The sequence below is a fragment of the Mobula birostris genome, unplaced genomic scaffold, assembly GCF_030028105.1.
Source record: "Mobula birostris isolate sMobBir1 unplaced genomic scaffold, sMobBir1.hap1 scaffold_388, whole genome shotgun sequence".
NCBI lineage: Eukaryota > Metazoa > Chordata > Chondrichthyes > Myliobatiformes > Myliobatidae > Mobula > Mobula birostris.
Window position 1 is genome coordinate 309,512 of NW_027276964.1, and position 25,060 is coordinate 334,571.

The window sequence follows — 25,060 nt, forward strand, 5'->3', positions numbered from 1 at the left end:
AAAATTGACAGAGTTTTAAATGATGTGTTGAATGTGTAGAGGATTGTCAAAGATTGCAGAGAGACATTGATAGGATGCAGAAGTGGGCTGAGAAGTGGCAGATGGAGTTCAACCCGGAGAAGTGTGAGGTGGTACACTTTGGAAGGACAAACTCCAAGGCAGAGTACAAAGTAAATGGCAGGATATTTGGTAGTGTGGAGGAGCAGAGGGATCTCGGGGTACATGTCCACAGATCCCTGAAAGTTGCCTCACAGGTGGATAGGGTAGTTAAGAAAGCTTATGGGGTGTTAGCTTTCATAAGTCGAGAGATAGAGTTTAAGAGTCGCGATGTAATGATGCAGCTCTGTAAAACTCTGGTTAGGCCACACTTGGAGTACTGTGTCCAGTTCTGGTTGTCTCACTATAGGAAGGATGTGGAAGCATTGGAAAGGGTACAGAGGAGATTTACCAGGATGCTGCCTGGTTTAGAGAGTATGCATTATGATCAGAAATTAAGGGAGCTAGGGCTTTACTCTTTGGAGAGAAGGAGGATGAGGGGAGACATGATAGAGGTGTACAAGATAATAAGAGGAATAGATAGAGTGGATAGCCAGCGCCTCTTCCCCAGGGCACCACTGCTCAATACAAGAGGACATGGCTTTAAGGTAAGGGGTGGGAAGTTCAAGGGGGATATTAGAGGAAGGTTTTTTACTTGGAGAGTGGTTGGTGCGTGGAATGCACTGCCTGAGTCAGTGATGGAGACAGATACACTAGTGAAGTTTAAGAGACTACTAGACAGGTATATGGAGGAATTTTAGGTAGGGGCTTATATGGGAGGCTGGGTTTGAGGGTCGGCACAACATTGTGGGCCGAAGGGCCTGTACTGTGCTGTACTACTCTATGTTCTATGTTCTATCTTCGCAAACCTCTGAGAAATTAGAGGCACTGCCACGCTTTCTTCATAATGACACTTAAGTGCTGGGCCTAGGACAGATTCTGTGAGATGATAACACCAAGAAATTTAAAGTTGCTGACCCTCTCCACCTCTGATCCCCAATGAAAACTGGCTCATGGACCTTTGGTTTCCTCCTCCTGTAGTCAGTAATCAGCTCCTTGGTTTTGCTGACGTTGAGTGAGAGATTGCTGTTGTGGCACCACTCAGCCAGATTTTCAGTCTCCCTCCTGTAAGTGTACATCAAAACATACAGTGGCATTCAGCTTTTGTGTTAACAACCAACACAACCTGAGGATATGCTGGGAACAGCCCGCTAGAGTCATCACATTCCACGTCCACAATGCTGGTAGAATAACACAAGCAACACCAATAACAACAACAACAGAACAACAGCAACAAAACAACAACAGCCCGCAATGCCGCCCGACTTCTGTTAAGCCTTGATGGCTGGTCTGGGACTGGTGCTGTCTCTGCATCTTTGATGGCTTTATGGAAGTGTTATCTCAATTTGTTATAAAGGTCAGGGGCACCCGATTTGAATGCCGCATTCCTGGACTTCAGTAGGGTATGGATCTCCTGGTTCGTCCATGGCCTCCAGTTTGGGGGGCACCTGGATTGACCTCTTTAGTGCACAGCTCCCCACACACATTGGTAAAGTCCATGGTTGTGGTGAGTACTCATCTAGATCGATGGCTGAGTCTGCCAGTCCACTGACCCAAGGTAGTCATGCAGAAACTCCTCAGTCTTTTCAGACCTGCACCATAAAAGCTTTCTGTTTGTACACAGGGAGAAGGAGCATAGCCTGGTGGTCTAATTTACTAAAGTGTGGTTTGGGGGTCTGGATTGGTAGGCATGTCAGTTAGCTATGTAGCAATGGTCAGAGGTGTTTAGGCCCCTGGTGGGACAGGAGAGATGCTGGTAGTATTTTGGTAACCTCTCTTGGAGTGGCCTGGTTAAAGTCACTGGCAATGATGAAGAGAGCCTCAGGGTATCTCCCATTCAAGGCTTCACAGCTCATGGTTCTAGTCACATACACACAGGAATATTAGCTCTTTGCAGCAGCATTACAATCCATTACAAACATATCACGTTAACTTAAACTTCAATGAAAATAAATTATACATAAACTTGCACAACAAGTTAAACATGACACCGGACCAGATGACTGGAATTTTACCGTTGGGCGCACTGCCTTTCTCCACCTCTCACTCAAAACCTTCAAAGTTCAAAGTAAATTTAGAGTAGTCATCATAGACTACCCTGAGATTTATTTTCCTGCAGGCATTTTCAGTAGAACAGAGGAATACAATAGAATCAATGAAAAACTACACACAAACGGATACTGACAAACATCCAGGGTTATTGACTCTGGTTTGATGTAGTTCTACAAGACTCAACACCCCTCCTCCACCACTACTATCCATGATGTTATTTCTCTCCTGAAGTCAAACAGCACAATGTTTTCTTTTGATAGAATTTTTCCTTCCACTGTTGCCCACAGCAATTTCTAAGAAATTAATCTTCATATCTTTTTCCGAACTGCACGTAGCTCTTCAACCAATCTGTTTACACCACTCGGAGGAACCGTCAACTGAGCTGGTTAACGCTTTACATTCCCTCAATTAACCCTTTCTTACTGTAAGCAAATCTGCTCAGTCCTTCGATGAGCACAAAGCGTATTATAAACGTACCTTGGGACTGGGAGTTTGTAAGGGAAGCTGTTTTACATAGAGATGGCTGTTATATAGTATTTGCTTGTGTTTCCATAATTGTTATAGTTAAATGATTGGAATAATAGACAGTGAACAAGACTACAATACAGCACAAGGCAAATCCAGTAGCAGCCTTTAGCTGACCTTCACACACCTGATGAGGTCATGATGATGCCCCACAGCTACAGGGTACAGGAGTAGACTACTCCTACATACAACAACCTGACCAGCTCACAGGTCCTCTCTCCTGTCCTATAACTAGCCAACAAGCATTTTATTTTTATTACCTGTTTATTTTATTTAGTGATACAACGCAAAATAGGCCTTTCCGGTCCGATGAACCCACCTATTTAACATTTGCCAAATGACAGGACATTTTACAATGGCCAATTAACCTAATAACTGGTACGTCTTTGGAATGTGGCAGGAAACTCACGTACAGTACTCGTAATGGGAAGAACGTACAAACTTTTTTACAGACAATATCAGAAATGAACTCTGAACTCCACGCTGAGCTGTAATCACACAACCCCAAGTTCCTCGAAGATCCTTTGTCTCAGTGCCTGAAGATGACATGCAGGATACCTTCAAGAGAGTGAATCCAAGGAAAGCATCCAGACCGGACAGTGTACCTGGCTGAGTAGTGAAGATCTGTGCTGACCAGCTGCTGGTGTGTTCACGGATATCATCAACCTCTCACTTCAGCAGTGTGTGATACCCACCTGCTTCCAGCAAGTTCCAATCGTACTTGTGCCCAAGAAGAGAGTGGTAGCCTGCCTCAATAACTATCGCCCAGTGGCACTTGCATCCACAGTGCCGTAGCATATCAGGTTCTGTCTTGAGCGGTGACTTGGATCGGCTCCAATTTGCCGACTGAAGCAACAGGTCCACAGCAGATGCCATCTCATTGGCTCTTCACACAACCCTGGAACATCTGGACAGAAAAGATGCATATATCAGGATGCCCTTTATTGATTACAGTTTAGCATTTAATACTGTCATCCCCTCAAAACTAATCAGTAAACTCGAAGGTCTGGGCCTCAATACCCCCTTGTGCAAATGGATCCTGGAATTCCTCACTTGCAAAGTCAGTCAGTTTGGATTGGCAAAACATATCCTCCGCAATCCCCATCAGCACTGCAAGGATGTGTGCTTAGTCCTCTGCTCTACTCGCTTCACACCTATGACTGTGTGGCTAAATACAGCTCCAACACCATATACAAGTTTGCTGATGACACCATTGTAGGGGGATCCAGGGGGTCAGTGTGGACATGGTGGAGGATTACAAATACCTGGGGATACGAATTGACAATAAACTGGACTGGTCAAAGAACACTGAGGCTGTCTACAAGAAGGGTCAGAGCCGTCTCTATTTCCTGAGGAGACTGAGGTCCTTTAACATCTGCCGGACGATGATGAGGATGTTCTACGAGTCTGTGGTGGCCAGTGTGATCATGTTTGCTGTTGTGTGCTGGGGCAGCAGGCTGAGGGTAGCAGACACTAACAAAATCAACAAACTCATTTGTAAGCTGTTGTGGGGATGGAACTGGACTCTCTCACGGTGGTGTCTGAAAAGAGGATGCTGTCCAAGTTGCATGCCATCTTGGACAATGTCTCCCATCCACTACATAATGTACTGGGTGGGCACAGGAGTACATTCAGCCAGAGACTCATTCCACCGAGATGCAGCACAGAGAGTCATAGGAAGTCATTCCTGCCTGTGGCCATCAAACTTTACAACTCCTCCCTTGGAGGGTCAGACACCCTGAGCCAATAGGCTGGTCCTGGATTTATTTCATAATTTCCTGGCATAATTTACATATTACTATTTAACTATTTATGGTTTTATTACTATTTAATTACTTATGGTGCAACTGTAACGAAAACCAATTTCCCCCGAGATCAATAAAGTATGACTATGACTATGTATCAAAGGTGGTGATGAACCAGCACACAGGAGGGAGATTGAAAACTTGGCTGAGTGGTGTAATAACAACAACCTCTCACTCAATGTCAATAAGACCAAGGAACTGATTGTAGATTTCAGGAGAGGGAAACCAGAGGTCCATGAGCCAGTAATCGCCGGAGGATCAGAGGTGGTGAGGGTCGGTAACTTTAAATTCCTGGATGTCACTATCTCAGAGGACCTGTCCTGAACCCATATAATTGCAAAGAAAGCACAACAGCACCTCTACTTCCTCAGGAGTCTCCGGAGATTCGGCATGTTATCAAAAACCTTGGCAAATTTCTATAGATGCGTGGTGGAAGGTGTGCTGATTGGTTGCATTGGCCTGGCATGGGAACACCAATGCCTTGAGTGGAAAATCCAACAAACAGTAGTGAATTTGGCCCAGTGCATCATAGGTAAAACACTCCCGATCATTGAGCACATCTACACAAAACATTGTCGTAGAAAAGCAGCACCTATCAACCGAACAGGCCATGCTCTTTTCTCACTGCTGCCATCAGGTAGAAGGTATAAGAGCCTCAGGACCCACAGCACCAGGTTCACAAACAGTTACTACCCCTCAGCCATCAGGCTCTTGAAAAAAGGGGGTAGCCACACTTACTCTATTTATGGTATTTCCACAACCGGTGGACTTACTCGGATGACTCTTTATCTTGTTATTTCATGTTTGTTATTTATTGCTATTTCTTTATATTTGCTTTTGCACAGTCTTGTTCATTGATTGTGTTTACTGTTACTGTTCTATAGATTTGCTAAGATTGCCCAAAGGAAAATGAATCTCAGGGTTGTATGTGGTGACATGTATGTATTCTGATAATAAATTTTACTTTGAATTTTGACTTTTAATCATGTCGCACAAACTGCAAGCTACTGTAGCACTATGGAATCCCTTTATGAAAACTTATGGGCTCCACTGAACCTTCAAGGTCATCAAAGTGATACACTTGGAAGATCAAACTTGAAGGCAGAGTACAGGGTTAACGGCAGGGTTCTTAGCTGTGTGGAGGAACAGAGGGACCTTGGGGTTCCAAGGTGATCGATCCCTCAAAGCTGCCACGCAAGTCGAATGGGTGGTTAAGAAGGCATATGTTGTGTTGGTCTTCATTGTCAGGTGATTGTGTTCGAGAGCCACGAGGTAATGTTGCAGTTCTATAAAACTCTGCTTTGACCATTCTTGGAGTATTGTGTTCAGTTCTGGTGTTCAGTTCTCATTATAGGAAGGATGTGGATGCTTTAGAGGAAGTGCAGAGGAGATTTACCAGGACACTGCCTGGATTAGAGAGGATAGGTTGAATGAGCTTGGTTGATCTTTGGAGCGAAGGAAGGTGAGAGGTGACTTGATAAAGTGTACCAAATAAGGCATAGATTGAGAGGATAGGTAGACACTTTCTTTCAGAGTGGAAATGGCTTATGAGGTGACGTAATTTGATGGAGTTTGGAGGAAAGTATGTCAGAGTAGGTTTTTTTTACACACAGAGTCGTAGCTGTTGTTATCTTTCGTAACTCCAGAAATAATCAAAAGAAAAAAACATGAGAGAGCTGAGAATAACTCATGTACATTTAGTTTTGTTTCTTTACTTTAGTGAGGCATGCTCTTGTGATGTGGTGGCGTAATGATGTATGCCATTCACTTACTTTTACATGTAACCTGTAAGGAATTACTTAAACAACTACGACGGCTTACTCAAACAATATTTACAATATTACTCAAATATTACTGAAATATTACATACATAACTCCTCCCTGGTTAGCTATAAACCCCAGCTCAACATAGAATGCATCTCAACACTTGTGAGATAACATCTTTCTTGACCGGGAGTGTGGGGGTGGTGTGGGGAGGGGTTGTCATTCTGCTTGGCAGGTGAGACTTGTGGCTGTGACAAATCCCAACAAGGACCACATCCTTTGGCCATGGGACATCCACCACTGCTTGTCTTGAATTTTCTCAGCATACTTGCGTTTCTTTCAGTTGACACTATTACAGGAGATGTGGCATACAAATGGTGGATGGATCTCCCATTAGGTTGCAGATGTCTCAGCTGCTCATGATCCCACTGTGCCGGCTCACGTACATCAGACCAATGCAGGTAAAAAGTGATTGTAAAGTCACCATTAACACAGTACTGAAAGTAGATCAATACCCTCTGCCCAGGATAGAAGATGTCTTTGCAAACCTTTCCGGAGGCAATGGAAACTTAGCTGAGGCCTACCTACAGAAAGAGGTGGAAGAAGAATCCAAAACCACATTGGACTTGTATGTGGTAGAAACAGTAATTAAGCCAATTACTGAGCTGACAATGCTCAATCTATTCGATTCAGCCATGTAAGCTGAAATGGACTCCCCTTCCTTTTGATTCTGCTTATGAAACCTAAAGCATTTTGCAGTCAGCAATGGTTCTGCTCCTCAATTTTACTGCATTACTTTCATGATATCAGCAATGTTCATTTGGTTTAAAATACTGCTCAGTTCTTTCATTCTAACCCATCCAATTATCTCTTGTGCAATTAAATATGTCTATCTTTCTGATGTAGGCAACCATTTCTGCTTCTTTTAATTTATCTATCTATCTATTTATTTATTTATTTATTAATTATCATCATCATCATCATCATCATCTGGTACTTACTGTTTATGAACCCATGAATTTTGTCCGTTTTCTGGCTCGCTTTTTTTTTTAACTTGACCACCTCTTCCTGAGGAAGCGCATGCTGTACTTTTTACAAAACTTGAATGTCCAACTGCGCTTCAACAGGTAGGAAGTCACCTTGGGTTCATTGAAAAGTTCCTCATTGCCACTGTCATGTCTTTTTATCTCCAGAAATTAATCAAAAGCAAAACACAGGGAGCCGGGGATAACTCATCTATGCTTAGTTTTGTTTCTTTAGTGAGGCTCACCCTTATGACATGGTGGCATAATGACCTATGCCATTCACTTACTTTTAAATTATTTAAACAACAAAGAATGCTTAATTAAACAATACATTTACAATTTAACTCAAATATTACTGAAATACACCACAGGTATCTGGAATACACAGCTGAGGGTAGAGGAAGAAGCATTTGGGACAATTAAGGTGCCCGATGGGAGCTGGGAGAAGATGGCATGGCCTGGATGATGGGAATCTTGATGATGGATGTTGCCTTCTTGAGGGAGCACCTCCAGGTGATGGTGAAGAATTCAAAGAATCCTCTCGGGGAAAAGGTCAGATCTGCCAATGTGTAACCTCTCATTTCCAATTACAGTTAAACTCTGATAGTTTGCCGTCCGTTTGTTTCGATAATTCCTATGACTTTTTTCCCCACTCTCTTTTGAAACTCACCAGGGTCCTGTTTCGGGCTGCCTTTATACTCAACAGGACACCTTATCCAAGCTCACTTGAATCTCACTAGGACCCCATTTCCAGCTCTTTAAATTCAATGGGGCCCCATTTCCTAATATACCAGGATCGACCTGTACTGCGATGTATTTTCTATGTTATGTTATATTCCCCATTCCCTTTAAACCCACCGATCCACATTCCCCATTCCCTTTAAACCCACCGATCACATTCCCCACTCCCTTTAAGCCCACCGATCCACGTTCCCCATTCCCTTTAAACCCACCGATCCACGTTCCCCACTCCCTTTAAACTCACCGATCCACGTTCCCCACTCCCTTTAAACCCACCGATCCACGTTCCCCATTCCCTTTAAACTCACCGATCCCCGTTCACCATTCCCTTTAAACCCACCGATCCACGTTCCCCACTCCCTTTAAACCCACCGATCCCCGTTCCCCATTCCCTTTAAACCCACCGATCACGTTCCCCATTCCCTTTAAACCCACCGATCCAGGTTCCCCACTCCCTTTAAACCCACCGATCCACGTTCCCCACTCCCTTTAAACCCACCGATCCACGTTCCCCATTCCCTTTAAACCCACCGATCCACGTTCCCCATTCCCTTTAAACCCACCGATCCACGTTCCCCATTCCCTTTAAACTCACCGATCCACGTTCCCCACTCCCTTTAAACTCACCGATCCACGTTCCCCACTCCCTTTAAACTCACCGATCCACGTTCCCCACTCCCTTTAAACCGCAACCTCATTCTCCACTCCCTTTAAACTCACCGCGACCTCACTCCTCATTCCCTTTAAGCTCACCGGGTCCACATTGCCCATTCCCTTGAAACAAATTTCCTTCCTCTCCCTTAAACTTAGCAGATTGCCTGGGAAACATATTACACTACCTTGTAACATTTAGAAAACGTGAATGAAGAAGTAACACACACAAAAACTGCTGGTGAACACAGCAGGCCAAGCAGCATCTATAGGAAGAGGTACAGTCGATGTTTCGGGCCAAGACCCTTCGTCAGGACTCAGGACTCAGGACAGGTGGGTCTCTGTGGCGTGTTTATGTTACTGTGCCATATCACAATGTGCTTCCTCATAAACCCTGTGTGCAGTTTGTGTCCATAGCCCAGCCATTGTATCTGTAGAGCACAGCCCTGAATCCATGGAATTTAAATTCTAGGTACAGCTCACAGGAATGGTCAGAGGCTGGCTGATTATCTTTCCTTTTACAAAAATACGTTTATTATAAACTCTGGCATCTTCCCCCTTCCTTTTCAGCCCTGTTGAAGTGTCTTGGGCCAAAATGGCGATGGTTTATTCATTTCCATAGATGCTGCCTGACCTGCTGAGTTCCTTCAGCATTTTGTGTGTGTTGCTCTGTATTTCCAGCACCTGCAGAGTCTCCTGTGTTTATTATAAATTCAAACCACTATTGTATGCTCACGTTACAAACAAAAGACAGGCAAATCACGACTAACACAGACTCAGTGAGGATGACATCTATCCGTGCAGTGCCCAGCAGTCTCGAAACAACCACGGATGGCATGCGTTCTCTTTTCAGAGCTACCGAGGCATGAGCACACCTCCCCAACCCACCCCGAACATCGCCAATCAGCCTGGCAGAACCCTCTGCTGCCCGTTTCCAGGGTCCACGGATATGACATGAGGATTGTTTTGATCCATTGACCTCTGGGTTCTGGGCGCAGCAGGGTTCTGCAGCACCATTCTGCTGTCGGCTAAACTAAATGAGATCAGATATACCTCTGGCATTGACTGCAAGCATAAACCGTGTGACAGCAGTCAGTGCCTGAACAGGAACTTGAGCCCTGCAGCCTGGGGGAGAAAGAAAGGTCTGTGTACAGCGAGGATTTTGACTGCCACAAGGTTATGGACAGTGGGAGAAGCAGGAGCTTAGCTCCAATTCTCTCTCCCAGTTCCAGGATTCTGGGAGTGTTCAGATCCACACTGTACGGCTCCTGGCCCCAGGAAGTGTCCAGCAGAAACTCCGGTTTGTTTCTGAGCACTGCCTGTGTTCGTTACAGTGCCCATGCGCCTGTCTTGGTGGTGGGATGTCAGAGGTCTCAGAAACAACCCTTCAGCCCATCTTAACCTAGCTCCACTGATAGAATGGCACTTCTGTAGTGTGGAGCCCCTCCCGCAGCACAGCCCTCCTACACCACCCTCCACCCACAGTGTGGTAATCCCTCCGCATCATCTAACCCATAGCGCTGCGCTCTCTCCTTGTCACCCCTCCCATAGTGCCACACTCCCTCTTAACCACCCCTTCCACAGTGCAGCGCTCCCTCCTCACCTCACCGACCCTTTCACAGCATTCATTCCTCACCACCCCTTCCACAGTGCAGCGCTCCCTCCTCACTGCCCCTCCTGTGACATGGCGCTCCCTCTTCACAGCCCCGTACTGCGAAGCAATATTTTGAGGGCTAGCAGAGTCCCAATGGACTGAACAGCTTCCCTCCATGCCGTGCAGTGGTACGGTTTGATTTAAGTTTGTGAGGTAAGAAGGGCCCCAACCTGAAACGTCACCGTTCTCTTTCCCACAGATGCAGCCTGCCTGCTGAGTTCCTTTAGCATCTTGTGTGTGTTCTGCAGGTTGTAGGGTTTGTGAAGTAGGATTTCCAGCTGGCCTGCAGGGGGTGGTGCTGGACATCATCTGCTCTGCAGTGAAGTTTGGGGGGTGGAGCGAGATGAACCAACAGTCTCGCTGTTCTGAGTCACTCGTGCAGACAGAACCATGGTTATTTCCCTAGTAACCAAAGACCAACCACATAGGCTGCCTGCCTCTCAGCCTGAGGTGCCCTGGGGTGGATTTTCATGTGTCGCCAGGCCCTTCCGGTTACTTCCAGCAGGAAATCCAGTCTTAATCCAGTTCTAAAGGCGAGAGAGAAAGAGAATTAAACAGAAAGAAATAGAGTGAAAGAAAGAAAGGGAAAATTAGAAAGAGAAAGAACTAGAGATAGAGAGTGGGAGAGAGAGAAAGAAAGAAAGGAAAAGTTGCCCCTCAGGTCCCTTTTAATTCATTCCCCTCTTGTCGTAAACCTATGTCCCCTAAAGGATTTCCCTACCCTGACGAAAAGACAGTCAGTCCACTTATCGTGATTTTAAATATTTCTGTAATGTCACCCCTCACTTGTCAACATTCCTCTGGTCCTAACAACATCCTCATAAACCGGCCCAACTCTGTTCCCACACTCCCCCAATTAGTGTCCAATAGCCCCCGATCCCCACCCACAAAAAGTCATAGAAAGTGGCCTTTCAGCCCGTTCTGTCTATGCTGACCAGCATGCCTGTCTGTACTAATTCAACTTGCCTGCATTAATTCCATATCCCTCTTTTCCCAGCTCATTGAAGTACCTGTACAGATGCCCTTTCAATGTTGTTAATGTTTCCGCCCTGACCACCTCTTCTGGCAACTCTTTCCAGATCTCTGAGTGAAAAAAAAATCCCTCAAGTTCCCTTTAAACCTACTCCCTCTCATCTTAAACCTGTGTCCTGTGGCTTCAGACTCTGCCTATGTACTTGGATTTTCAGAAGGCCTTTGACAAGGTGCCACACACGAGGCTGCTTAACAAACTACGAACCCATGGTATTGCAGAAAAGATTCTAACATGGATAAAGCATTGGCTGATTGGCAAAAGGCAAAGAGTGGGAATAAATCTTTTCTGGTTGGCTGTGGTGTTCCACAAGGGTCTGTGTTTGGACCGATTCTTTTTACTTTATATGTCAACGATAGAATTTTTTTAGACTAGATTATGAAGACACGTAGTCCCCTTTTATTGTCATTTAGTAATGCATGCATTAAGAAATGATACAATATTTCCTCCGGTGTGATATCACAAAACACAGGACAAACCAAGACTGAAAAAACTGACAAAACCACATATTTATAACATATAGTTACAAACAGTGTAACAATACCATAACTTGATGAAGAAGTCCGTGAGCACAGTAAAGTTCAAAGTTTCTCAAATGCTCCACATCTCACGCAGACGGGAGAAGGAAGAAAAACTCTCCCTGCCATGCTGACCACAGTCCGACTCTGAGTCATCCGAAAACTTTGAGCTCTGATCAGCTCTCCGACACCGAGTACTGAGCGCCATCTCTGTCTGAACGATTCGACCTCAACCTCGGTCGCCAAAAGCAGGCAAGGCCGGGGATTTTGAGGCCTACCCTCCGAAAGATTCCCAACCACACAGTAACGACAGCAGCGGACGAGCGTTTCAGAAATTTCTCCAATGTTCCTCTGTGCTTTCATGTCCAATCTCCATCAAATCAGAATTGTCCACGGCCCCTATTTAACAGATACAACATCATTTTTCACCGGAGAGCAGCGTGCTGCCATCTTCTCCTCCTGCCTTATCTGATGGCTTTGTTGCAAAGTTTGCAGACGATATGAAGATAGGTGGAGGGGCAGATAGTGTTGAGCAAGTAGGGAGGCTACAGAAGGACTCAGACAGATTAGGAGAGTGGGCAAAGAAATGGCAGATAGAATACAGTATAGGGAAGTGTATGGTCATGCACTTTGGTAGAAGAAATGAAAGCGTTGACTATTTTCTAAGTGGAAAGAAAATACAAAAAACTGAGGCACAAAGGGACTTAGGTGTCCTTGTGCAGGATTCCGTAAAGGTTAATTTGCAGGTTGAGTCTGTGGTGAGGAAGGCAAATGCACCATATATATTTATTTATATATATTCACTGTAATTCACGGTTTTCTTTTTCTCTCTAATACCATTGTACACCTGCTGCAAAATTAACAGATTTCATGACAGATGCTGGTGATATTAAACCTGATTCTGTTTGTGATTGTTGAGGCAGCATCTCCTGTAGACACTATCAATGTTGCCGTGATGTATCGGGCTGGGTCGTCTACTCTGCAGCTTTTTACATTCCTCTGTGCTCAACTTTCCACCTGCTTTAAGGAGGTATTATCCCAGTAGCTAATAAAAAGAAGGCAACATACCTTAATGATTACTGCCCAGTTGCTGTGACAGACACCATCACAAAGTGCTTCGAGAGTTTGCTTGTGCCACACATTAACTCCAGTCTCCCAGACAAGTCAGCCAACTGCAATTTGCCTGCTGCCAAAACAGGTATATGGCAGATACCATCTCACTGGAGCTAAGGTCATCGCTGGAGCATGTGGTAGCATCCGTTAGTCTCGCGAGACCATGGATCTGCACCTGGAAAGTCTTCACTCTCCAGGGCGCAGGCCTGGGCAAGGTTGTATGGAAGACCGGCAGTTGCCCATGCTGCAAGTCTCCCCTCTCCACAACACCGATGTTGTCCAAGGGAAGGGCACTAGGACCCATACAGCTTGGCACCGGTGTCGTCGCGGGAGTTGCCAGAACGAGGTTGAAGGCAACGTCGGGCTGCCTTAGGGACTCCAGCTCCGGATTTGTCCTCAGGGTTTACTCCCGAAGCCTCTCCCATGAGTGGATGTGGCCGCAAGGCAGCAGAGATTTGAAATCAGAGTTTTCCCTCTCTTAGATGGACCGCCTTCCCAGGCTGACGAGCTCCATCCACCTGAAGCATTGGTTTTAAGACGCCAGAACCCGCTTTCGCCCCTTCTCCTGTCAGTAGAAACAGTTCCGCTGGGCTTAGAGGCTAAACCACACGAGAAGGCCAGGAGTTGAACTTAGTTGTCAGAGGCTATTTGAGGCGCATGCTATGAGGAGCACTTTTAGTAGAAGGAGCTTGTCCCCACTACCAACCCTCGGCTTGACAACCTTGGAACCTGGAGCATGTAGGTAGTTAAAGATACCAATGTCAGACTGTTGTTTATTGACTAGAGCACTGTCTCCAATGCCATAATTCCACACAAACTCATCTCCAAACTCCTAGACCTGAGACCCAACAACTCCCTTTTGCAACTGGATCCATGACTTCCTGATTAACAGCCCACAATCAGTAATGACAGGAAGCAGCACCTCCACCTCCACACATTGGGGCGCTTCCTCCTCACCGCCCCTCCCACAGTGCAGAGCTCCCTCCTCACCACCCCTCCCACAGTGCAAAACTCCCTCCTCACCGCCCCTCCCACAGTGCAGAGCTCCCTCCTCACCGCCCCTCCCACAGTGAGACGCTCCCTCTTCACCGCCCCTCCCACAGTGCAGAGCTCCCTCCTCACCGCCCCTCCCGCAGTGCAGTGCTCTTTCAGTAATTCTCTGGATTTGGACTCCATCAGGAAGTCTATAATGGCCGTGTTGAATCGAGCTGTCCCGGATGTACATCACTGGCTGGGAATATAGTTTATATTGGATCCAGTTAGGAATTGGACTGTTTTCCTAAATTAGCATTAGGAATTTCTCATTGTTTTATTTCTGTCTGTCCCAGGAGGACTGACTGCGGGATGGCAGAACTCAAAACTAAGCTTCTGCGGGCTTCTCTCTGAGATTCCGTCGCCTTTGCCCTCGACAAAGCCTCCCTGAATCCCTGTGTATCCCAGTGAGTGGCCCCTGCCCACCCGCGTTGCCCGCGATGCATCCCAGCTGGAAATGACTAATGTGGAAAAAACATCCAGTTTTCTTTTGGCGCTTTAATTTTCTCAAATCTGGGAGTGGCTCACTGGAATGTGAGAATCACCGACAGCGTCCCACAACAGGAGACAGACAAAAATCACTGCGGTGGAGGCTGTTATCAACACTAATTTTCATTCCAAAATGTTTCAAGGTGTTATTTATAATGGTGTTGAAGAGGTTGAATTTACTTTCTGTATGAGAGACGTTCCCTTCCCTCTCCCGCAGTTCCTCTGTGGCTGTAAGCCAATCTGTCTTCAATTGACTCTGACCATTTTGAAGAGAATCTCTTTCTCCACAGATGCTGACTGACTTGAGTGTTTTTGACAATTTCGAATTTAAAGGAAGTTGCTTGCGGATAATTTTCTTATTGCTGGAGAGGGGAGTGGGGAAAAGTTTAAGTGAGATGTGCGGGGCCAGTTTTTCTGCAGAGTGGTGAGTGCTTGGAATACTCTGCGAGGGCTGCTGGAGGCAGGTAGGATAAGAGGCTTTTGGAGAGGCAGTGATATGGACCATGTGCGGGCGGAAGATATTAACTTAATTAGACATTATCAGCTGGATTAGTTCAGCATAACGTGATGGGCCAAATGGCTTGTTCCATCCCGGCATCCGCCCCAGTCTCGATAAAGGGCCTTGGCCCAGAGCGTATCCACTGTTCACTTCCCTGCGTGGATGTGGCCTGGCCTGGCCTGCTGAATCCCTCCAGCAGTTCATGTGAGTTGCTCCAGATTTCCAGCATCTGAAGAATCTCTGGTGTCTTTGTTCACGTGCTTGTACTGTTCAGAGTGGTGGGTGTGTGGAACACCCTGCCTGAGGTGGTGGTAGGGACAGATACGATAGGGACGTTTAGGAGACTGTTAGGTAGACACATGGATGACAGGACAATGGAGGGTTATGTGGGAAGGAAGGGTTAGGTTGATCTTAGAGTAGTCTAAACGGTCAGCACAACATTGTGGGCCGAAGGGCCTGTACTGTGCCGTAATATGTTATGTTTTGAGCTTGGCACAACATGGGAGGCCAAAGTACCTGTTCCTGTTCTGTGATCTCAGAGTTGTTCATTAACACTTAGAATGGAGTTTCATTTTCAGGGGTGCTGCCTTACCAGCTGGATGACATTTTTCTCACTTCCAACCACTGCCTTAATTACGATCACTTTTGAATAAGGCGTGCTGTTAAGCTTCACAGGAAAAATCTCCGCCACCCATTGCCGGAACTTGCCCTGCATCAGCTCCCACTGAGCCAAATCCTTTGATTTAAAATTCTCACCCATTTATAAGCAGCTCCCCCTTCCCTCACTGTTCCCTAAACCCTCCTAAATCCCCACACAACAAGCCAAACCTCTCCTTGTGCCTTAGGAACTTACTCGGTACCAGCAGAACTGTGTACAGTTCTAGTCCCCGACCCATCAAAGGGCGTCCTTGCCACAGAGAGCATGCAGTGAAGACCCACCAGACCGGGGGTGGGGGTGGGGGGGGTGGGGTTGAGGGTACAGGGACAGCGGGTCTGGGAAGGGATTGTGGCGACTCAGCTGTGTTCTCCAGGCTTTTAGTTAAACACCTAACTAAACAAATCCCTTCTATGTCCATATCCCTAAATTCTCTGCACTTCCATGTGCCTGTCTGAGAGTTTCTGAGATGCCTTCATTGTACCTGTCTCCACCGCCGTCCCTACCAGTGCATTCCAGGCACCCACCAGTCTCTGGGTGAAAACTTTGCCCTTTACATCTCCTTGGAGAGGAATAAAGTCAACGTTTCCAGTCTCAGCCCAAAGTGTCAACTATTCATTTCCCTCCGCAGATGCTGCCTGACCTGCTCAGTTCCTCCATCATTTTGCGCATGTTACTCTGGATTTCGAGCATCTGAAGAATCTCGTGTTTATGAATTGAACATAGAACATTACAGCCCTGCACAGGCCCTTCAGCCATGATGTTGTGACAACCTCTTAACCTACTCTAAGATCAATCTAACCCTTCTCTCCCATGTTGTCCTCCATTTTTCTGTCATTCATGACCCTATCTACAATACATGACAGAACATTTTCAGCACATCTCCTTTGAACTCTCCCCTTCTCTCCTTACCAGACATTTTGACCCTGGGACAAGATACTAGATGTCTACCCTATCTATGCATCTTATCCCCTCAGCCTCTGCCGCTGCAGAGAAAACAATTCAAGCTTGTCCAACCTGTCAGAGCACATCCCCTCTAATCCAGACAGCATCCTGGTGAATACTTAAGTTTCAACAGGTTATCAGTCTCCATCTTGAAGTGACAGAAACCACACAGTCGTCTAAGGCAGAGAAGTCACAGATCTCTACTGAGACAGACAGGAGCCACTACCATCTGTGAGGGGAGTCCCGAGATTCAGACCCGACCATGTGTTTCCCAGTCGGGATGGTGGGGGGGGGAAATCCGTGGGTGGTAGGTTTGGGAGGGTTCTGTGGAGTACCCTGGACATGTAACTCCAGTGTGTTTTGTCGTCGGTGTACACTGCAGCTACTGTGGTGGAGGGAGGAAGTGTTTACTGTGGGGGTGCTGATCAAGTTGTCCTGGATGGTGTTTACATTCCTGAGAGTTGTTGGAGGCATGCTCACCCACCCAGGGAAGTGGGGAGTGTCCTGTCACACTCCTGACCTGTGCCTTGTAGACCAGGGAGAGGTAATGTGGCGGATATTGAGTGCATGGACTAACTCCACCCAGGGAAGTGGGGAGTGTCCGGTCTCACACCTGACCTGTGGTTTATAGGCAGGGGAAGTTACTCACTGCAGGATCGCCAACCTCTAACCTGTTTGTGTAGTCACACTCCTGATGAATCAGACCCTCCTGAGGAGCATTAAATAATATTGGTGGAGCATTTTTTTTTTACCAAGAGAGCAGAGAATGCAGTGACTAACCTTTAGTAAATGGGATTTCCAGAGCAATGTTGATTGGATTTTCCTGGAGGGAATCTTGTCCAAAGGAACGTGAAGTCACGCTACAGAAGGCTCATTAGTATCCCATGTCTGTCAGATTCCATTTCAGGTAGTTGTGGCATCAGGTTAATGAAGGACTGACAACTGCAAACTTCTCTCCACAGCAGAGGGAAAGGCTATCGGGCAAGGGAAGAGGTGCTAAGCAGGTTCAGAGGGGATCTGAGGAAGAATTTTTTTGGGGGTTGAAAAGCGTGTTCCTATGCACAGAACAGAAACCGACCCTTCGGCCCATCTACTCTGTGTGAAAATATAATTCTGCCTAGTGCCATTGACCTTGTTCCCACTCCTCATCGGAAGGCGTTTCCTACCAGCTAAACCCTTCTGGTAGTTCTCTATCCGTTAGGACCTTCTTGGCCTCCACCTGTCCAAGGAGACAGGGAGACTCAGGAGCATTGTTTTTGTGACTGGAAGCCTGAGGCCAGCAAAGGGTTGCAGGGAACTGTGTTGGCACCTTTGCTGTTTATTATATACATTAGTGACTCAGATGTGAACGGAAGACATATGATTAGTAACTTTACAGATGACACAGAAATGGCAATATTGTTGACAGTTTGGCAGAGCTTGTTACAGAATAATGTTGGCCAGCTGGCAATGGCAGATGGAATTTAATTCTGATAAGTTCAAGTTGATGAAGTTTAGAAGGCCTAATAAGGTTAAGTAAGGCCCCAGGGAGTACTGAGAACCAGAGAGTCCAACAATCCCTGAAAGAGGCTGCTCAGGTAGATAAAGTTCAATGTTCAAAGTAAATTTACCATCAAAGGATGTATATGACACCCTGAGATTCATTTTCTTACAGGCGTTCACAGTAGAAGAAAGAAATACAATAGAATCAATGGAAAACTACACGCAGTGGAGACAGAAACAACCAGTGTGCAAAAGGAGACAAACTGTAAATGTAAAATAAAGAAACAATGTTGATAACATGAGTTGTAGAGTTCTTCGAAGTGAGTCCATAGGTTGTGGAATCAGTTCAGTGTTGAGCTGAGTGAAGTTATCCACGCTGGTTCCCGATAAAGTGGTAAAGAAGCTACGCAGAATACAGGAGCAGGGAGGTTATGGTCCAACTTTAGAAACCACTGGTCAGTCCACAGCTGGAGCTCCGTGTGCAGTTCCGGTCACAGACTCTCGGAAGGAGGTGACTGCACTGGAGAGGGTGCAGGGGAGATTGCCTGGAATGAGGGGTTTCAGTTATCTACTCCTAATAAAGTCTTAATACTAATTAACAATTAAGTTATCATGAGGGTTCTGACCTTCCTATCTGCAGTAGTACTAGGGTCAGTGATGATGGACCCACTGTAGCTGTCAACAGAGCAAAACAATGTTCACATAGAGTACTATCCAAAACAATGTTCACATACTGTACCGTCCAAAACAATGTTCACATACTGTACCGTCCAAAACAATGCTCACGTGCTGTACCGTCCAAAACAATGTTCACATACTGTACCGTCCAAAACAATGCCCACATACGGTACCGTCCAAAACAATGCTCACATACTGTACCGTCCAAAACAATGTTCACGTACTGTACAGTCCAAAACAATGTCCACATACTGTATTATCCAAAACAATGTCCACATACTGTACCGTCCAAAACAATGCTCACATACTGTACCGTCCAAAACAATGCTCACGTACTGTACCGTCCAAAACAATGTTCACATACGGTACCGTCCAAAACAATGCTCACATACTGTACCGTCCAAAACAATGTTCACATACGGTACCGTCCAAAACAATGCTCACGTACTGTACCGTCCAAAACAATGCTCACGTACTGTACCGTCCAAAACAATGCTCACGTACTGTACCGTCCAAAACAATGTTCACATACGGTACCGTCCAAAACAATGTTCACATACTGTACCGTCCAAAACAATGTTCACATACTGTACCGTCCAAAACAATGCCCACATACGGTACCGTCCAAAACAATGCTCACATACTGTACCGTCCAAAACAATGTTCACGTACTGTACAGTCCAAAACAATGTCCACATACTGTATTATCCAAAACAATGTCCACATACTGTACCGTCCAAAACAATGCTCACATACTGTACCGTCCAAAACAATGCTCACGTACTGTACCGTCCAAAACAATGTTCACATACGGTACCGTCCAAAACAATGCTCACATACTGTACCGTCCAAAACAATGTTCACATACGGTACCGTCCAAAACAATGCTCACGTACTGTACCGTCCAAAACAATGCTCACATACTGTACCGTCCAAAACAATGCTCACGTACTGTACCGTCCAAAACAATGTTCACATACGGTACCGTCCAAAACAATGCTCACATACTGTACTGTCCAAAACAATGCTCACGTACTGTACCGTCCAAAACAATGCTCACGTACTGTACCGTCCAAAACAATGTTCACGTACTGTACCGTCCAAAACAATGTTCACATACGGTACCGTCCAAAACAATGTTCACATGCTGTACCGTCCAAAACAATGTTCACATACGGTACTATCCAAAAGTCTTTGGCACATTTCTGTAGCTAGGGTGCCTAAGACTATTGTACTGCACTGCTGTCATAAAAATAAACAAATTTTGTGACATATAGATCAATAGATACTTTATTGATCCCAAAGGTAATTACAGTGTCACAGTACTATTACAATTGCACAGATATACAAATATAAGAAGTAAGTAAGAATAAAAAATAAATTATGTCAAACAGTCTAACAAGAGGGGTCATCACTCTCCTGGCTTTAGGGTGGCTCATTGTAGAGTCTAACGGCCAAGGGTAAGAATGACCTCATATAGCACTCTTTGGAGCAGTGCTGTTGTCTTATCTATTACTAGAAGTGCTCCTCTGTTCAGCCAAGGTGACATGCAGAGGGTGAGAAACATTGTCCAGAATTGCCAGGATTTTCCGTAGGGTCCTTTGTTCTACCAGAGCCTCCAGTGTGTCCAGTTTGAATCCTATGACAGAGCCAGCCTTTCTAATCAGTTTATTGAGCCTGTTGGCATCACCCATGTTGATGCCATTGCCCCAGCACACCACCAGATGGAAGACTGTACTGGTGAAAACAGACTGGTAGAACATGTGAAGGAGAGGCCTGCATACTCCAAAGGACCTCAGTCTCCTCAGGAAGTAGAGGCAACTCCAGCCCTTCTTGTACACAGACTCTGTGTTGGTGCTCCACTCAGGTCTGTCATCCAGGTGCAGCCCCCAGATGAAGACTATTGCTGAGTCTACAGAGAATTTCTGCAGATGACGTGACTCAGTGTTGTATGTAAAGTGATGGATGATAACCCTGATTCTGATATGTGTTTCTTTTGCGGTAGAAAGTGGGAAGGAGGCAAGGGGAGGGGAATCATGGTTGGAGAAAGGGGAAGGAAGAGGGAAGGGAGCAGGAAGCACTAGAGAGACATTCTGTAATGATTAATAAACCAATTGTTTGGAATCAACCAACCCTGACTGGTGCCTCAGGGCTGGGTGAGTCTGCACGTGCCACCTCCACCCCCACCCCCACCCCTGACACTCCTCCTCTGCCACCTGTCCCACACCCCTCCCGCTGTGCTCCATTCCTAGCATCCCTTACTCCCACCGGATTTACAAACTCGCTCTCTGCTCCACGTTGACAAATACAGCCCTCTGCAAAAGTCTTGGGCATCCTAGCTATAACTGTAAGATCATAAGACATAGGATCAAAATCAGGCTATTCAGCCCATTGAGTCTGCTCTATCATTCCATCGTGGCTGATCCCACTCAACCCGCTACATCCTTTGATGCCCTGACCAATCAGGAAACAACAACTTCTACCTTAAATATACTCACAAACTTGGCATCCACCGCAGTCAGTGGCAGAGCGTTCTACAGATTCACTACTCTCTGGCTAAAAAACTCCTCCTTAACTTTGTTCTAAAAGGTCACCCCTCAATTTTGAGGTTGTGCCCTCTAGTTCTGGATACCCTTACCATAGGAAACATCCTCTCCACATCCACCCTATCTAGTCCTTTCAACGTATGGTAGGTTTCAATGAGATCCTCCACATTCTTCTAAATTCCAGTGAGTACAGGCCCAAAGCTATATTTATATGCCTAAGACTTTTGCAGAGTACTGTAAGGAATGATTAGGATTAAACAGCATACTGCCTAATAACAGCAACTGGATGCATAAGGTTTCTCTCTGGGTCACAATTGGTTCTTACAGACATCCATAAATCAACATTATCCATGTCAGAACAGGCACAAAAGTCACCTGATATGTTAAGGTCAAGGTCAACTTTACTGTCGTATCAAAGTAAATGTATTGTTACAGTACATATATGTCACAATATACAGGGATACTCCAACAACCATAATAGAATGAATAAAAGGCCACACCAGCATTGGCATTCATCCAGTGGGTGAAAAAGACAACAAACTGTGCATTACAAAAAGAAAACAAAATAATAATAAATATTGAGAACATGAGATGGAGTCCTTGAAAGTGAGTCCATAGACTGTAGGAACCGTTCGGTGATGGGGCAAGTAAAGTTGAGTGAGGTTATCTCCTCAGGTTCAAGAGCCTGATGGCTGAGGGGTAATAACTGTTCCTGAACCTGGTGGTGTGGGGCCTGAGGCTCCTGTACCTCCTTCCTGATGGCAGCAGCGAGAAGAGAGCATGGCCTGGGTGGTGGGGGTGGGGGACCGATGGTTGCTGCTTTCCTGTGATAATACTTGATGTACATTTGTAGATGTGTTCAATGGTGTGGAGGGCTTTACCTGTGACGTTGTGGCTGTGTCTACTACTTTTTGTCGGATTTTCCATTCAAGGGCATGGGAGTTTCCATACCAGGCTGTGATGCAGCCAGTCAATATACTCTCCAACACTCATCTATAGAAGTTTGTCAAAGTTTTAGATGTCATGCCAAATCTTCACAAACTTCTAAGGAAGTAGAGGTGCTGCTGTAAACACGAGGAATTCTGCAGATGCTGGAAATTCAAGCAACACACAGCAAAGTTGCTGGTGAATGCAGCAGGCCAGGCAGCATCTCCAGGAAGAGGTACAGTCGACGTTTCAGGCCGAGACCCTTCGTCAGGACTAACTGAAGGAAGAGCTAGTAAGAGATTTGAAAGTGGGAGGGGGAGGGGAGATGTGAAATGATAGGAGAAGACAGGAGGGGGAGGGATGGAGCCAAGAGCTGGACAAGTGATTGGCAAAAGGGATATGAGAGGATCATGGGACAGGAGGCCCAGGGAGAAGGAAAAGGGGGAGGGGGTAAAAACCCAGAGGATGGGCAAGGGGTATAGTCAGAGGGACAGAGGGAGAAAAAGGAGAAAGAGAAAAAGAATGTGTGTATATAGACAAATAACGGTTGGGGTACGAGGGGAAGGTGGGGCATTAGCGGAAGTTTGAGAAGTCAATGTTCATGCCATCAGGTTGGAGGCTACCCAGACGGAATATAAGGTGTTGTTCCTCCAACCTGAGTGTGGCTTCATCTTTACGGTAGAGGAGGCCGTGGATAGACATATCAGAATGGGAATGATATGTGGAATTACAATGTGTGGCCACTGGGAGAGGTGCTGCTGTTCTTTCTTTGTAATTGTACTTTAGTGCTGGGCCCAGGACAAGTCCTCCAAAACCATAACACTAAGGAATTCAAAGTTGCTGACCCTCTCCACTTCTAATTCCCCAATGAGACCTCTGATTTCCTCCTCCTGTCATCAATAATCAGCTCCTCGGTCTTGCCGACATTGAGTGAGAGGCTGGCGTTGTGGCAGCACTCAGCCAAGCTTTCAGTCTCCCTCCTATATGCTGATTGTTCACCACCTTTGATTCGGCCAATGACAGAGGGGTCATCGGCAAACTGGAGAAGTCCATGTGTGCACAGGTTCAGTGAAAAACTCATTGCAGCAGCATCGCAGCCACAGAGCATCAGATAAACAACAGTCACAAGGAAAACATAAACTAGACATTAATTATACACATTACTTCCAAGGAAGGAGACAATTAGAACAATAATCATGTTGTTCCAGAGACTCCCTCAAGAGAAAAGTCAAGTTTGTTGTTGTCTGCACAAGTCTATGTATGCACGGGTACAATGAGAAACTTACTTGCAGCAGCATCACATGCTCAGAGCATCAGATACACAACGTTCACAAGAAAAACTTAAATTAAACACGCTGGTAAATTATACAAATATTATACAAGAAAGAACACAACTCGAACAAAAATAAACAACACATATCAAAGTTACTGGTGAACGTAGCAGGCCAGGCAGCATCTCTAGGAAGAGGTGCAGTCGACGTTTCGGGCCGAGACCCTTCGTCAGGACCCCTACCATGCCCTGCTCAGGAGAACAGCTCCAGCTCCTGCAGCCTCCTTTTTCCCCAGGTTCATAGAACGTAGCACATGTACCTTGACCCACAACGTAGCCCGGGTCAATTAAATTAGTAATCAAATGGCTAATTAAACTAATCTCTGCTGCCCACATATCCCTCCATTTCCCTCACATTCATGAACCTTTCTAAACATCTCTTAAAAGTCCCTAATGTTCTGCCTCTACCACCACCCAAGGCAACCAACACTCGCTGTGTAGAAAAAACTTGCCCCTCACATCTCCTTTGAAATTACCCTCTCTCACCTTGAACGTATGCCCTCTGGTATTAGACATTTCAACCCTGGGAAAAGGATACTTTATGTATGCCTCTCGTAATTGTATAAGCCTCTATCAGATCTGAGAAAACCCCTTCCCCAAAGCATGCCTTCAGTACCCCAGCTGAAGCCTGACCCACGGTCTTTGTAAACAAAATATCTCTTGGCGCTTCAAGATTAGTTTAGTTGGACATTTAATCAGTTTGGCATTACATGGTGGACGGAAGGGCCTGTCTTTCTGTTCTGTCTTGTATTTACTGTGCAGAATTCGGTTAACAATCTCCTCGATGAGTTTTGCATTAATTCACTGATGCATGAACCATGGTGGTTTGAAACAAATGCTCTCCCCTTTCAGTCGTTGGGCTGTGGGCGCTGTGCATGTGAAATCTGATCTCCACTATTAAACTGGTTGGCACGGGATTCGTGCAAAGCAAGGAGCTTGTTCCGCGCCACACCCAGCTAACAACCCACGCTCATGTACAATGGAGCAGCTACAACCATTCAGGCAGTTGTAAGTGAAACAAGCTTCACAGATGTATTGTTTAAAGAGGAAATATTGGTGACTGATGCACTGTACCAGTAATGCATCGATGGGACATGTCCCCATTGCAGTTACTATGAGCATAGAACAGTACATTGCGGCAACAGGTCCTGCAGCCCACCATGCTGTGCATAACACCATACCCCTTCTGTCTGCACATCGTCCATATCCCCTCATTTTCTGTGCATTAATTTGCCTAAGAGCCATTATCGTATCTGTGTTTACCACCAACCCTGGCCGCGCATTCCAGTGGAAAAAAAACTTGTCCCACACATCTCCCTCAAACTTTCCCCCTCTCAGAATACCTAATACCTGGTATTGGGTGTTTTGTCCGTGGGAAACACACGCTGCTGTCGACTCTATCTATGCCTCTCGTAATTTTATGAAGTTCTGTCAGATCTCCCCTTAGCATCTACTTTGCAGAAAAAAACAACCTGTTCGTCCAGCCTCTTCTTTTAGTTCGTA

General features: G+C 45.8%; 1 long non-coding RNA gene across 2 annotated transcripts in view; it reads left to right on the forward strand.

Annotated features, from left to right (window-relative positions):
* LOC140193113 (uncharacterized) overlaps nucleotides 1-18,335 on the forward strand; it is a 45,034-nt gene extending 26,699 nt beyond the window's left edge. Inside the window, exons 1-3 of one of the 2 annotated variants that reach the window (XR_011884629.1) lie at nucleotides 6,631-6,703; nucleotides 7,639-7,819; nucleotides 18,249-18,335. This is a non-coding gene — a long non-coding RNA (uncharacterized lncRNA). Of the gene's footprint in view, nucleotides 1-6,630; nucleotides 6,704-7,638; nucleotides 7,820-18,248 lie in introns of those variants that run through there. The other variant, XR_011884628.1, reaches the window with a different exon arrangement.
* Nucleotides 18,336-25,060: the final 6,725 nt, after the last annotated feature.